At 47.8% G+C, this 13149-nt stretch overlaps 1 protein-coding gene and 1 long non-coding RNA gene across 2 annotated transcripts in view; one reads left to right on the top strand and one right to left on the bottom strand.

Moving 5' to 3' along the window:
* Positions 1-13149, bottom strand: part of GAB2 (GRB2 associated binding protein 2) — a 161392-nt gene that overhangs the window by 77906 nt on the left and 70337 nt on the right. The window lies entirely within an intron of this gene.
* On the top strand, positions 1720-9817 carry LOC109284632 (uncharacterized). The gene is made up of 3 exons (XR_009459879.1): positions 1720-1974; positions 2070-2146; positions 8790-9817. It is a non-coding gene; the product is annotated as an uncharacterized LOC109284632 (long non-coding RNA).

Here is a 13149-nt window from a genome sequence, read left to right as displayed (position 1 = left end):
TGTCGGAGGAGACACACCTCTGAGCCAGTCTGTGCCAGGCAATGGCTTAAAGCATCTCGGCATCAGCTGGTAGAGAATTTCGATTTTCTAGCTCAGAAGGACAAGGGTCCTGTTATTTGAACTAAAGAGTTCAGTTATCAACAGTGCAAGGCTCAGATCCACTGAACCCATCCTACACACACACATGCTCACACTCCTTATTAGGGTCCACTTCATCCTGATCTCTATTGTAGGGCATCCTGGAAGGTTTGTTACGTTATTTAGACCAGGTCTTTGAGAATTTGGTGACCTAAATGTAAAACCTGTGCAGTCATTTCTCCAAACAATTTGATTTTCACTTCTCTTCTTAAAGGCTTATAAATAGCCTTTGTTTGTGTCTCCAGGATTTGTAACCTAATTAGTTTTGTGCTAATTCTCAAACTGGCCGCCAGCACCAGGAAATCAAGTGCAGTGTAATCTTCCAAAAGCAGTGGAGCAGCAAATCTTTTAGCAATACAACTCAGAGGATGGTCATTCAGAATTCAATTCAATTTAGGAAACAATCACAATCTTCTCTTTCAAATGGCTGCTCTTAGAGGAACTACCTATATGGAGCGTGCATGTGTATGTTTAGCTACACCCACTGCAAAAAAAAAAAAAAAAGAAAGAAAAAAGAAAATCACCATAGCTTTATAACCTGTGACTTTGTAGTGGATCAGACAAAGTACTGAGAAATGTCCTTGCAAACATTTTAGTCTAGCTTCATGTACAGAATGTGCCTTTTGCCTCCTTCCCATAAAACAGAGCCCTGAACAGCTCTAGCTCCCAAACTGTTTTCCAAGGCTGAATTATTAACCCCACATTGTTCACAACCCCCCCCACCCCCAAAAGTAGAGAGCTGCAGCAAGGCTGCGTATAGACCATTGGTCTCCTCAGGCTGGGGCGTGCTCCATGCACTAGAGGATATTGTGCCTTCATACCCTCACACTTTCAAAAACCATGAATCAGGGGCCCCAGAAACATGAAATAGCCTTAAAAATCGTAAGCTTGAAAAGAGCTAGGGAAATGTTGGGTTCTTGTCATTTGCCTTTTGACTTCTGAGCCTTTGTGGATATCGTTTCAAGCCTCTTCTGCAAACACAAAGGGTATTAATGTACCTTTAGAAAGAAAAGGTGAGGCTAACATACCTTTAGAAAGAAAAGCTGAGGTTCTCATATAATCACCTGACTCCTGGAGCTAGGGCTTGAAGAAAAACTCCAAGGTATAGGGCATGAGAACTGGCAACACTCTTCCTTCCTTCAAAGGCTGACCTTTGCATCTTTCAGAGACACAACCCCCTCTCCAGGTCTCCCTATTCTGTGTGTTATCAATGGAAATCCCTATCCGAGGCCTCTTCTGGTTAATATGTGGCACGGCTGACAGTTGTGTGAGCAATACAGGTGGCCGGTAAGTGGGAGACGCCAGCAGTAAAAAACGAACAGCATTACATGTGTGACCTGCCTCTGTATGTGAGCCTCTTTTATTCCCTTTACAACCCTGATGCTTATTAATATTTTACAAAAACACTGAATGAGTGATTAACAGTTCCCGTCTCACCTAATCTCACTGGGCATTCATGCCGGGCTTATCACCATAGCTACTACATCATACTCCTCCGATTGAAATTCTTCTAAATTACATTGTGTCCCCACCAGCCAGAGAGCGATTTATCAGATTTTACTGTTCTAGAGGGAACGAACATGTCCTGTAATTGTCCTTGGAAGGGAAAATGATGGCTGTACTGACGTAGCATAAAAACAAAGGCTCTGAGGCTGTGGGGCCCCATGTACAGCCCCCTGAAGCTAATGGACAACCAAGGACCTTAATGGGCTCTGGACCAGGCTCAGAGCTGCCTAATGGAAATTAGATTCTTTGCTGCAACCTCATGTAATTGCCACTGAACTTGGGACGAGGCTTTCCACTCCTCTCCACGCAGCTGACTCAAGCCCTGAAACAGTGAGTTTAGCCTGTTGTGTTTACCACGTACAACGTGTCCATTTTGGGGTCAGCGGCAGGCAGACCTGATGCAGGTTTTCTCTCTTCTTTTTCAGGTGGGGAATCTCAATTTTTTCCCGATTGTTTGAGGAAAGATGCTGCTTTGGCTTTTGGATACCATGTTCAATGCAAGGTCTGTTTCAGCTCCCCCGCCCCGACGCGGATCGGGAAGTCATTACCTTCTCAGGTTTCTGCTGCCCATGGTATCTGTTTGCACGCTTTGATTGCTGATACCCTGTGTGGGATGAGCCAGTGCTTTAAGCATCTCTCTCCAGTAAAGTGCACTGCAAGGAAGCGCAGTGATATATCACAATATAACACACTACCCAGGGTGCAGCATCATGGGCACTGTTTATCTGTAAGTCATGCTGTTTGCTTTTGGGGATATTAGGACTGCCCATATATAGGTCTTTTAGCTTCCCTACTGTACCTAACTATTGTCCCTGAGAAGGTGTTAAAGCGACAGTCCAAGGTCACAACCAGAGTCAGGAACAGAATGTGCCTGACATGTCCACACAGCCAAATGATGGAGTGGTTGTGGCACATGCCAGCACACCCCTGCCAGCACAGGGAACAAGATCAGTGAACATCCCACGGCCCTTGTCTTACCAGCATATGCGCCCTCCAGGGACTATGGGTACCTACTGTTGCAGCTTCACTTTGCTGCAAAACCTGTTTCCCCTTGTTTCTGCAGAGATAATGGAGCCTCTCCCATCACTGCAGTATGGCTCTAGCCAAGGGTAGTATTTGTTTAACTGCTTTATGATGGGAAGCAGCCAGCAGTTTCAGAGCCTATAAAACGGTGCTTGTGCAGCATAACTTTCCAGCTGTGTGGTCTTGGGGTCACATCAGGTTGTTCTGCCATCAAAGGATGGCTGCTCAGTGACCCGAAGATCACTGAAACATATTTGGATGATTCACAGTTACTTCTTTTGAAGGCCATTGTGAAAAAAAAAAAGGAATGTCAATTCTTCCCAGTCTCTGATCATCTGGACTATTAATTATTACAGAATTAACACATCTGTGCCTATTATAAGAGGACTCTCCTGTGCCTCATCAGAGTTGAAGGGCTTGTAAATGCTTAGAAAAAAATGACCCATTTCCAGGTGGAAATTGGAGCCTGATGGGCTTGATAATATCGCAGTCAGTGGAAACCAGGGTTGCTCTGTTCGCTCGATTGGGATGACAGAACTTGGTTCAGGAGTGCGTTCCTCTATTTGGCTGGGGAGAGACTGAATGGCTATGTGCACATTTGAACCCCTTGGCACATGCTTATTGCATGGCATAGTGGGATCTGATCCCCAATCCCAACAGGTGTGGCATGACAGGAGGTGCAATTTTTGGATTGAGGTTCAGATCCCAATCACATCCATTCTACTTATCAATGCAGGGGGAGCTTGGGATCATGATCTCAGGCTCCCCCTGCTCCAGCAAACTGAACAATGAGTGCCCAGCAGGTGCCAACAAGCAGCTGGATGTTGAACCTGGCACTACACTAGGGTCTCAAACTGGTCTCTGTGTGGTCTGGGGCTGACAGCTGATTGTCAGCCCTGCCCAGGTAGCCCCGGGTCCCATTCAGCATGCCTACCCAGGCAGGCAATCAGCTGGCTGCTGGCCCCAGTGGGGACAGCCCCAGGTTTGAGACCCAGGTCTGTCTGGGCCAGGGTTGACAATCAGCTGACTGTAAAAACCCCATGCCTAGCAGCTCTGGCCAGGCTCCCTGCTTGAGAAACCAAAGGGTTTAAACCTGTGGGTTTAAAATCCCTAATGAGGAAGCCCTTTGGCCCAACAATCTGCAGTTTGTTAGTCCTGTGCGCCCCCCCCCTGCAGTCCCAGGGACGAACAACCAGCTCATTGTCAGCCCTGGCCACAGGTTACATTTAAGGCACAAAAAAAAATCATCCATAAAAATAGTCTATAATATTTGTGGACCACTTTTATGGCTCCTTTCCCACTTTATGGTGCCTTAAATTGGGTGTACATGTACACCCAACACATTCAATTGCAGCATAAATGTAAAGTATAGATGGGGCTGGTGAGAATAAGCAAGGTTCTGGGCTCCTTGTAAACAGACTCTGGCCTGGATGCCCACCTGTACTTCTGCCAGTGACCCTCCTTGATGTGCTCTTTATGAGACCTCTACCTGACCTGACAACAAGATCAATGCTGCAATGGGGAAGGAGGGCTGCCATTTGGGAGATGGTGTTAGTGAAGGGATGGATGGATAAAAGCCAACTCCTGAGCCTGGACCAGCTGCCAGTACTCTTCTAAGGGTAAAGATGGGGTCACCTTCACAAACTAGAAGGTGATCGGATAAATTCAGAAAAGCCAGCCTGGCCATTTCTGTGAGAGCATGAGGATAGGGACAGTGACAGCAATTGCCACAGACTGAAAATGGGTACGTGGGCATTTACCACTTAGCAGCTGACCCACAATAAGTCTCTGCCCTTTTTTAACTTGCTGTCAATAGTTTTTCTGTCCACAACCTAGGAACCACCCCTGGAAAACAACTGTGTGTGCGCGCATGTGTGTGCTCTACAGGGAGGTGGGAGATTACAATAGGAGGTATAATTATGCCATACAGACCAATCTGGATCTAGCAAGGAAAAAAGCCAGATGACTACAGCAGTCATTTCCCATCTCTAGATGTTATAGGCCTAATTCTGATTTTCCTGATGCCCATGTAAAATCAAGACCCTCATCACTGAAGGCAGCAGATTGACACTAAGAAAGAAAGTCAGGCCGTGCAGTTCTGCGTGTGCACAAATAGACAGCAGCCAAGGTGATTTAGCAGGGCACAGAATGGCTCCTGCTAGTTCATTACGGCTACCTGCTACCAGTCATTAATGTGCATGGACAAAGTTCTGTGTCTGCACAAATCTCCTTTGTGGCAGCTCTAATACCTGCTCCCGGTTTTCATTTGGAGGCCTGCTTGTGCCCATGACAAGCCCTTTCACATGACAGACCTCACACTCTGTTAAACATATCCGGCCTAAAGCCTCGGGCACATCAGCGTGGCAGAAAGGAGAGCTGAATGCGTTTGTTCTGCCCGAGGCACTCACACCCCAGTAGGTGCTGGAAGAGCCCAGATGCTTCTAATGGATGAGTCAGTGATGGGAAGACACCCTCCAGCCAGGCCAGCACAGAGCAGGACCACTGCAGCAGGCAGATATGCTGGGGTACTGCTCAAGAAGCCAACACAGCCCATCCAACTCATGGAAGCAACAGCATTGCTTATGATGTACCCTGATGCCACCAGAGTCCAAGAGGAGCTGGGAACGGACCCTTCACCAGAAGAAAAACAGGCATTTTGAGGGTGTGAGCACCATTTAAGGAGAGAAGCAGGTGCAAGGGCCCGCAGTGGGTTGGGGGAGTCTCATCAAGCACAGACTCGCTGGGGAGGAAGTGGCCAAGGCATTCTGGAGACGAGCTCCTAGTGCTGCCACAGACTCTCTGTGTGATCTTGGGGAAGTCACCTACAACTCTTGGTTTCACACCTAGAAAATGAGGATGATAGCACTTTCCTACCTCGCCGGAGGGCAGTAAGACTGATGTGCAGTAAAACCTATGAAACACAGATGCTGTGATGACAGCCCCTTAGGTAGACAGCTGTGCTTCCTCCGTCTTCACTGCTGCACAATCCTTCAGGCTCTCGCTGCTTAGGCTCTGTGGGGTCACTGAGTTGTACTTCCCATATCCTGCAGTTCAGCGGGGTAATGGCCGGTCAGTAACGAGCCGTCCTGGAGGAGGTTCAACATGACAGAGGCGTTGGTGTCAGCCAGTCCGGAGATGCCTCTCCCTTATGGACATGACTACATCGCAGGGGAATGCAGGTTCTCTTCCCATTACACCAGTGCTTCTCAGACTGTGGTGCACAGAGCGCTTGATGGTAACCTGCCCTGAGCCGGCAAGCCACCCGGTGCTAACTCATCCTTCTTTAGTCACTAGCTGCTTTTACAGGAGTCTGGACTCTTCATGGAGAAGAGGAGTCTGGAGGCCTGTCCCAGCAGATGGGAACAAGGCACCAGGTAACACGTGCAGAGGGTCCACGGCACACAGCCAGCCACCTCTTTTTGTGTCTTTTTCTTCTGCTCTCCTCTCCAGGAACCACCTCCTGGTCAAGCCCTTCCTCCTTCCAGCGCCACCTAAAAACACACTCCTGCGGTTAAGGCCCTACACCTCTGCCCTGCCACTACTGGAGCGTTATCTGCAAAGCTCGGAGACATCCAGGCTCTGACTGCCTGTTTCCTTTGCTGACAGGTGCCCCAATCCTCCAAGCCCTAATTCACAGGGATAGTCTTTGCCCACATGCGCTGTCCCCCTGACATCACTGGTGGCTCATGTGAAGACTATATGTACAAGCTTGTATAATCTGGCTTAGTGAAAAGAGCTCCAATGAGCTAAAGGAGGGAGATTGTTAACCATGGCCTTGAACCTGGAGCCTCAAGTGGTTTCTTAGGTATCCTGGGCCTAGGTCAGGGAAGGTACCTTGAAGATAAAGAGTGAGACCTTGGACTTGATATGCTGTGGAAACCCTGAACAGGGACTGGAGGATGTGTTTGTGGCAGCCGGAGTTGCTACGAAGCACTACAGCGTGTCTTCACTGTTGATATCTGGAATGTCTGAAGAGCTGAAGACCTTGTGTCCAGGTAGATGGCATTGCAGTTGACTAGCTGAGAGGTGACAAGGCTGTGAGTAGCTGGGGCTTAGTTAATGTCCAACAGGATGGGACAGTCTCCTAGCTGACTGGAGATGGAAGAAAGCATGGCCCACAGATGTTAAGTGCAGAGCAGAGTTGTAAGAAACCTTTGGAAAGACAAGTTGAGGGAGAAGTTCCTTTGTGTAGCATCTACGATGTCTCATGATCACACTGCAGGTTGTACGGGCCTGAGCCTCTACCACGAGTCAGCGGACATTTTGAGAGCTGCAGTGTGGCACTTGTAACTCCATATTTGCACATTAAATCAGCATGACTCTGACATGCTTGAAGATCTGTTATTTCAGCAACCAAATCTATTCGTCTCCATCACATTGTGTTATCCTAACTTTTCTGAAATAGAGAAGCTCAGGCTAAGCCAGCTTGATGCTTGTGACTTTATGCAAACACAATGCATTGGATGTATAAGCTGAAGAGTGTGGAAGCTTTTCCATTATTCACCATATTAGCACGCACACTTTATCAGACTGCGCTCAGCTGCTTCGCAATCTGGCACTGACTTAGGAGTCCTGGCAGGACTATTTTTTGGAAACTGAGAGAGACAGACAGCGGCGTGCTTTACTGAGGACAAGGCCTTTCTCTAAATCAGTCAGCATGGTACTGCAGTTACCTCACTATGAAAACAGACCACGCAGAACACGACTTAGCAACGGGTTTGTTGTCAGCATATAGTGTACTAAGGATTAAGGCCAAATCTGGAGTGAATATCAACCAGCAGACCTCCACTGACATCACCTGACTGTCCTTCATATACATCACCTGCTGATTTGGCCAGCTGTAGTAATCTGCAGCAAGACTAGATCAGTGGTACTCAACACATCCAGCCACGTAGGCAGGATGAGTGGCAGGGGGCTGGTTCGTAGGCTGGATTTGGTGCATGGGATTGGTCCGTTGGTCTGATCCAGTGTGGCGTAGGTCCATGGGTGTGATCTGGTGGGCAGGGCTGGCCTCATGCGCCAGCTAGAACCCGCACTCTGGACCTGGCTGCGGACCAACTCCATAGGCTGGCCCCATCCAGCGCATGAGGCCATGTCATCCAGCAATGGGCTGCCCATGAGTCTGAAAATGTGGTGGTGGGGGAGTGGTGGCAACTTTAGTTGCTGTTGCAATTGCCCAGGGCTTCAGCAATTAATGCTGCTACCTCTCCTCTGCCACTACATTCCCATACCCATGGAGAGCCCCATGGGCTAGATGACACGGCTTCATGTACCATGGTTGAGAACCAGTGCTCTAGAGAGCTGACTTCACAGTTCAACAATAAAGAACAGAGCAAGGGGCAGCCTGAACTGGTGTAGCAGCCTGCAGCACGTGTGAAACAGCTCAGCTAGGAACAGCCCGAGGAAAAGGGCAGTCCAGTCTATGGAGCAGTAGTGTAGCATCGTGTTAAGTCGGGAACAAGAAACTTGGTCCTGACTGTGCCACTGACCTGCCGTGTGTCCTTGGGGAAGTCACGTCACTTCTCTGCCTCTCTTCCTGTTGTCTGACTGCCTATTTACATTTCCAGCAGTGCAGGCCGGGCTTGCCTCCCACTGTGTGTGAATATATTCAACACTGGTTGTGAATATACTGTGCGGCCCTGGTCTCAGCTTGGGTTTCTAGGCCATGCAACAAATACTTATATGGAATACCAACCCAGCATGACCTCCAGCTTTGATCTGTCAGCATTCCCTTGGGGATGCTGCTCTGCTGAGAAGACTAAAAGGCCAAACCAATTCCAGGTTAGACTGGAGGTGAAATTGGCCCTAACAGCTTATTACCATGCAGTAATTCTAGGGGAGAACATCCAACCAGGCGGGCCTGATTCTGCTCCCATTCATACTAATGCAAATCAGAGACTAATCCTTGGAAGCCAATGGGGTAAATTCTTAGCTGTTGTTCTTAGCTAGATGCAATGGACTGAATGTGCAACAGTTGTGAATAAGAGAAGAAGGAGGAGCAGTGAGTGCTTATTTTGCCTTGACTGCCACTGAGTTTGTTGTGATAGCTTGTGATCCTGAGGCAGAGAAACAGGTATTCTTTGATTCTCCTTCAATAGACTCACTCCTGATTTTTACTTTAGTTTTGGCAAAACTGGACTTCTGTACAAAATCATAAAAGTCAGAGAGGGGAAAGGTCTACTGGGATATCCACTGCATGTGTTGGCCCTACTGGAATATCCATTGCATCTATTGCGCCTGAGAGCACGTCTTACAAGGGTAGGTATCTAAGACAGGCACCATTTCTTTAGCATCTATTGCCTCCCAATCTCTAATACGTTTAGCCTTATGACACCCTGTGAGTCAGGACAGTGTTGTCCTCCTCTTTTACTGATAGGGAAGACTACAGCCCAGATCCTCCATGGAGTTAGATGCCTATATACCTCTCACTATTTGGACCTACATAACTTTCCAGTGTCACACCGGAAGACTTAGGCAGAGATAGCAATTGTACCCAGACTGATGTCCTAACCTCTGAACTATTCTTCCTCCTATTACATCTAGCAGCAGGGATGGCCTTTCCACAATGGACCTGTAGCCTGGGTTAGAAAAGGAAAGAGGAAGATTGCTCAGCACAACAGAAGCAAATGCACCCAACAGCACAATCCAAGTAATACTGTGTGCATGGGTGTATTAAGACTACAGACATTTGCATATGAGTTTGCCTAAGGCCAAGCGAATTGTTTTAGTGGAAATCCAAGCCCACACTGATCCTGTCACGTTTGGCTATGCAGGACACAGAAAGATCGGATCAGCAAGGCCCTTTGGAGATGCCTTGCATTCTGACGCCGTGAGCCTGAGACACGTGGATGCGCTATCGTATCAGGTACCACAGAAATGTGAGGAATTATTACAGAAGAGTTCTTCCAGCTGCATCAAATCTGTCTGCGCGTGTGTGAAAACGCTCCCCAAAGGCCCATCAAGAGGAATCTGAGATTGGCTGAGTCCAGAGTTCATCTGGCTCTGTTCAAAATACTTCTTAATAGGAGAATGTGCCGTTTATATTATCGGGCAGCTTTTGTTTCTTTTATTTTTTCATCGCAGCCTTGGTGCCTTGGCTCGCTCTAGACAATAAAACTTAAGCTTCTATCAACTGCTATTATAGGTTGTTGTTTTTTTTTAATCCACAAAAACAGTGTGATTATATCCAGGCTTCCTACATTAAGACAGACGTTGACCTAACTGTGGCAGTGCTACCGCTTAATTCCTAATAAAAAAAGATCTCTTTCTTCAATAGCTCACACCGAGTGAAATTCTTCCCCGAGGAGAGGACACGCACTAGAACCTAGGCATCAATCGAGTCCCATTTTGGAGACTAAATATGACGCAGGTCTTGTTGCACAAGGATATGTTCTACCTTGCAAGCACATAAATGATGTTGAACTGAGAGCCCTGGATAGCAAAGACCTTGACTTATGAACACCTTGGGCACTGGCAGTCCCTATGTTTCCCCTTGAATTTCTCCTACTTCCACTTAAGCTCTGACTCAGAAGAAGCATACTTGAGAGCTGACATGAGATGTGGGAGAAAGTGGTAGACATGAGTACAGAAATTTGATGCAGCTGTTAGTGTAAATGTAGTGCAGGTCTCAGGCCTTCTGATGGACCTACATAGGCTGGTGAGCAAGACTGTCCTAGGTGACCCCAATCGAGACATACTTACTACAGCCGACAACCTATTCTTGGTAGCTCGCGGTGAGTCTCAGGCACTGCTGAGATGATCTGGATTTCAGCTGTTATCCCAACATTAGAAGACATGATGCTTTCTCTCTGATATCCAAAGTCACTCAATCCCATCCCTCCCTCCCAATGCTCTACAACATTATTCTCCAAACTACGTGCAAACAACTTGACTACAGCGCTCACCTGTTTACACAGCTCAAGGGCTTTTCAATTCTGCTAGCAACAGGTGGTGTTTGTTTGTCTTCAGTCTGTTTAGCTGTCAGGCACCCTCACTGCTGTGTTTAAAGCAAGTGCTCATTATAAAGTCAATGCTGAGAGCCATGAGTCTGTGCTCACCTGTGATTATGCCCACCTCATCCAGCCTCTCCACAAAGCGATCTTCATAAAACTTCTGGAGAGCAAAATTAGCCACCACCTTACTACTGGCTGCAAGCGGGCCAAAACTGCGATTAGCATCCTTTTGTGTTACCAATCAATCTCACAGCTCTCTGAACAAGGGGAGCGAATAGCTGTTCCCAGCTCAACCTACACTCTGGATGTACCCGTGTTCCTCCTCTCCTTTCAGGATGCAGGGTAAGACATAAGACAGTTGGATCCAATTGCACTGAGGACAGAAGCCCTCCTCTTATCCACACACATCTATAATTGCACTGCTGCATCTCTCTCTCCACTTTGCATGTGGCATTGTCCCATCTCGGAGATCAAGCAAGGGTGAATGGGCTCCAGTCCCATCTCTTGCAATGAACCCAGAGAAAACTGATAGGCAACTTCTTCCCCTTTCTGCCCCCACAGTCATGGTCTCTGGGATCTTCACCAGCCTCTCATCAGCTTACAACCCTAGTTATCATCTCTAGAAAACTGTGGTCGCAGGAGATGGCAGATTCATGTACCTTCAAAATACAGACAACTCCCACATCTGTGTTTCTCATCGGATGTTAAATGCATAATCCCTCATCAATCCCTGTGTCTGGGAGCCACCAGCACCTGGACTAGTGAATGAACTTGTGCTGGGGCAAGATGGAGGTGATGGTTGAGGGAGAGGGACCTGTGCCATCTAGAATTTACTCTCATCTCTTAGGATGGTTCACAGCTGGAGGAAGGCTCTTTCTGGACTGCTCACTTCCAGTGAGCTATGGATCCGAAAGCCATCCTCTCCCAACTACAATGGCACCCTCTCCTATCAGGATGGGGACACATGACACATTTGCCCCTGCCTAACACGCACCAATATATGGTTATTCCTATCACCATGGAGTGACTGGTGACTCATGCCAAGTAGGGCTGTACATCAGGTCTCCACTCCACCTTTTCACCAGTGTACAGGTAGATTACAGCGGTATAAATGTATCGTGTGTCAGCTAAGGTTTTCCCATGCATGTATATGAATTGGACTGGATCGCTGAAATCCATTCACCGAGATATGAAAGCGTTGACCCTGATAATGTTTCCCCCTGATGCAGAATGAAGCATCCCACCCACTGAGCAGCACAGGTTTTGCAAAGCTCATCATCTTGGCGCCTTGCGCAGACTCCCGGTAGAACGCAAAATCAAACGATGAAGTTGATGCCCAGAATCAAACCACCTCAGCAGGAATGATTCGGGATTTGTAAGGAACAGCAGCACATGCTAGTGCGGGACCTGACGCAGATACAACACAACCAGCATCTTCAAGGATCCCTCTGATATGCCGTAGGCTAAGATCAACAACCCCCCAAGCACAGGGAGCAAGTGGGTAATGACCCCTTCCCACGTCACACTTCAGCAGAACCAGCAGAGAGGGAACCTCAGGGGCAGGCTGAATGCTTTGGTGTTGCAGACCCTGCTTCTGGCCAGATGCTTGCATAAAGGAGAGATGCTTGACTATCCTTTCTTGAGGAATTTCCCAGAGAAAGAAATTCCAGAGACCGGAGCCTGTGTTCCCGTTAGCTTGGCACGGAGACCAGACCAGGCATTTCAGTTTTCCAGGTGAATGCATCATTAGACAGTGTGGAGGGCAGCCTTCCAGCTGATTGATTAACCTTTTCAAATGGCAGGAAGCCAGACCCTTCCTCCAAGCAAACAGGCACAGCTCCATGGACACCATCAGAGCTATACTCGCTCACACCAGGCCAGGGACATGGGATTTGAGTGACTTCAAGCCAGTGATTTGCTCTTCTGCCTAATTAAAGTCTCTTTTCTGGTTCACTGCAGTTTTCCTTTTTCCATGTCTCCTGAGTGCATGTTATGCCCTAGGTAGAAAGTTCCTCCTTCTGGATACTTGATAATCACTGTGGCTTACAAAGTTTGTGCCAGATTCATTAGCAACACCAGCTTCTGACAGGTTCAACTGACTGCTTTGTTAGTTTGGTACCAAGCACTGGGAAATCGGTCTGTGGTTCAAGCAGGTACTGACTGCTCCTGCCTGAAGCATTAGAGCGTTGGTGCAAGTAGCCTTGGTGGAAAAAAGCTTGTTGCACTTGTCTCAGGGCCACCCAGTTAATGTTTCCTCTGATATGGTTTTTCCACCTTGTGAGGAATGCACGGCCTTCCTAGCACACATGTAATTCCAGAGCAATGAGGCCAGATCAACTCTATGCATCCTGCATCCCTTACAAGTTACAGCGAGGCTGTGCCCGTACATAGCTCTCTGAACCGGAGTGAATTTTGCCCTAAAAGCAGCATGCCTCTGAAGGCAGCTGAACAGAAATCAATGTCTACAACCATTGATTTTACTAACAAGGAACTAAGAGTTTACAGTGACAAGTTCAGCAAGCATCAGCAA

Source organism: Alligator mississippiensis, chromosome 1 (genome assembly GCF_030867095.1).
Source record: "Alligator mississippiensis isolate rAllMis1 chromosome 1, rAllMis1, whole genome shotgun sequence".
NCBI classification, from domain to species: domain Eukaryota; kingdom Metazoa; phylum Chordata; order Crocodylia; family Alligatoridae; genus Alligator; species Alligator mississippiensis.
The sequence above is the reverse complement of the archived record's forward strand: the minus strand, read 5'-3'. Positions and strand labels throughout refer to the sequence as shown.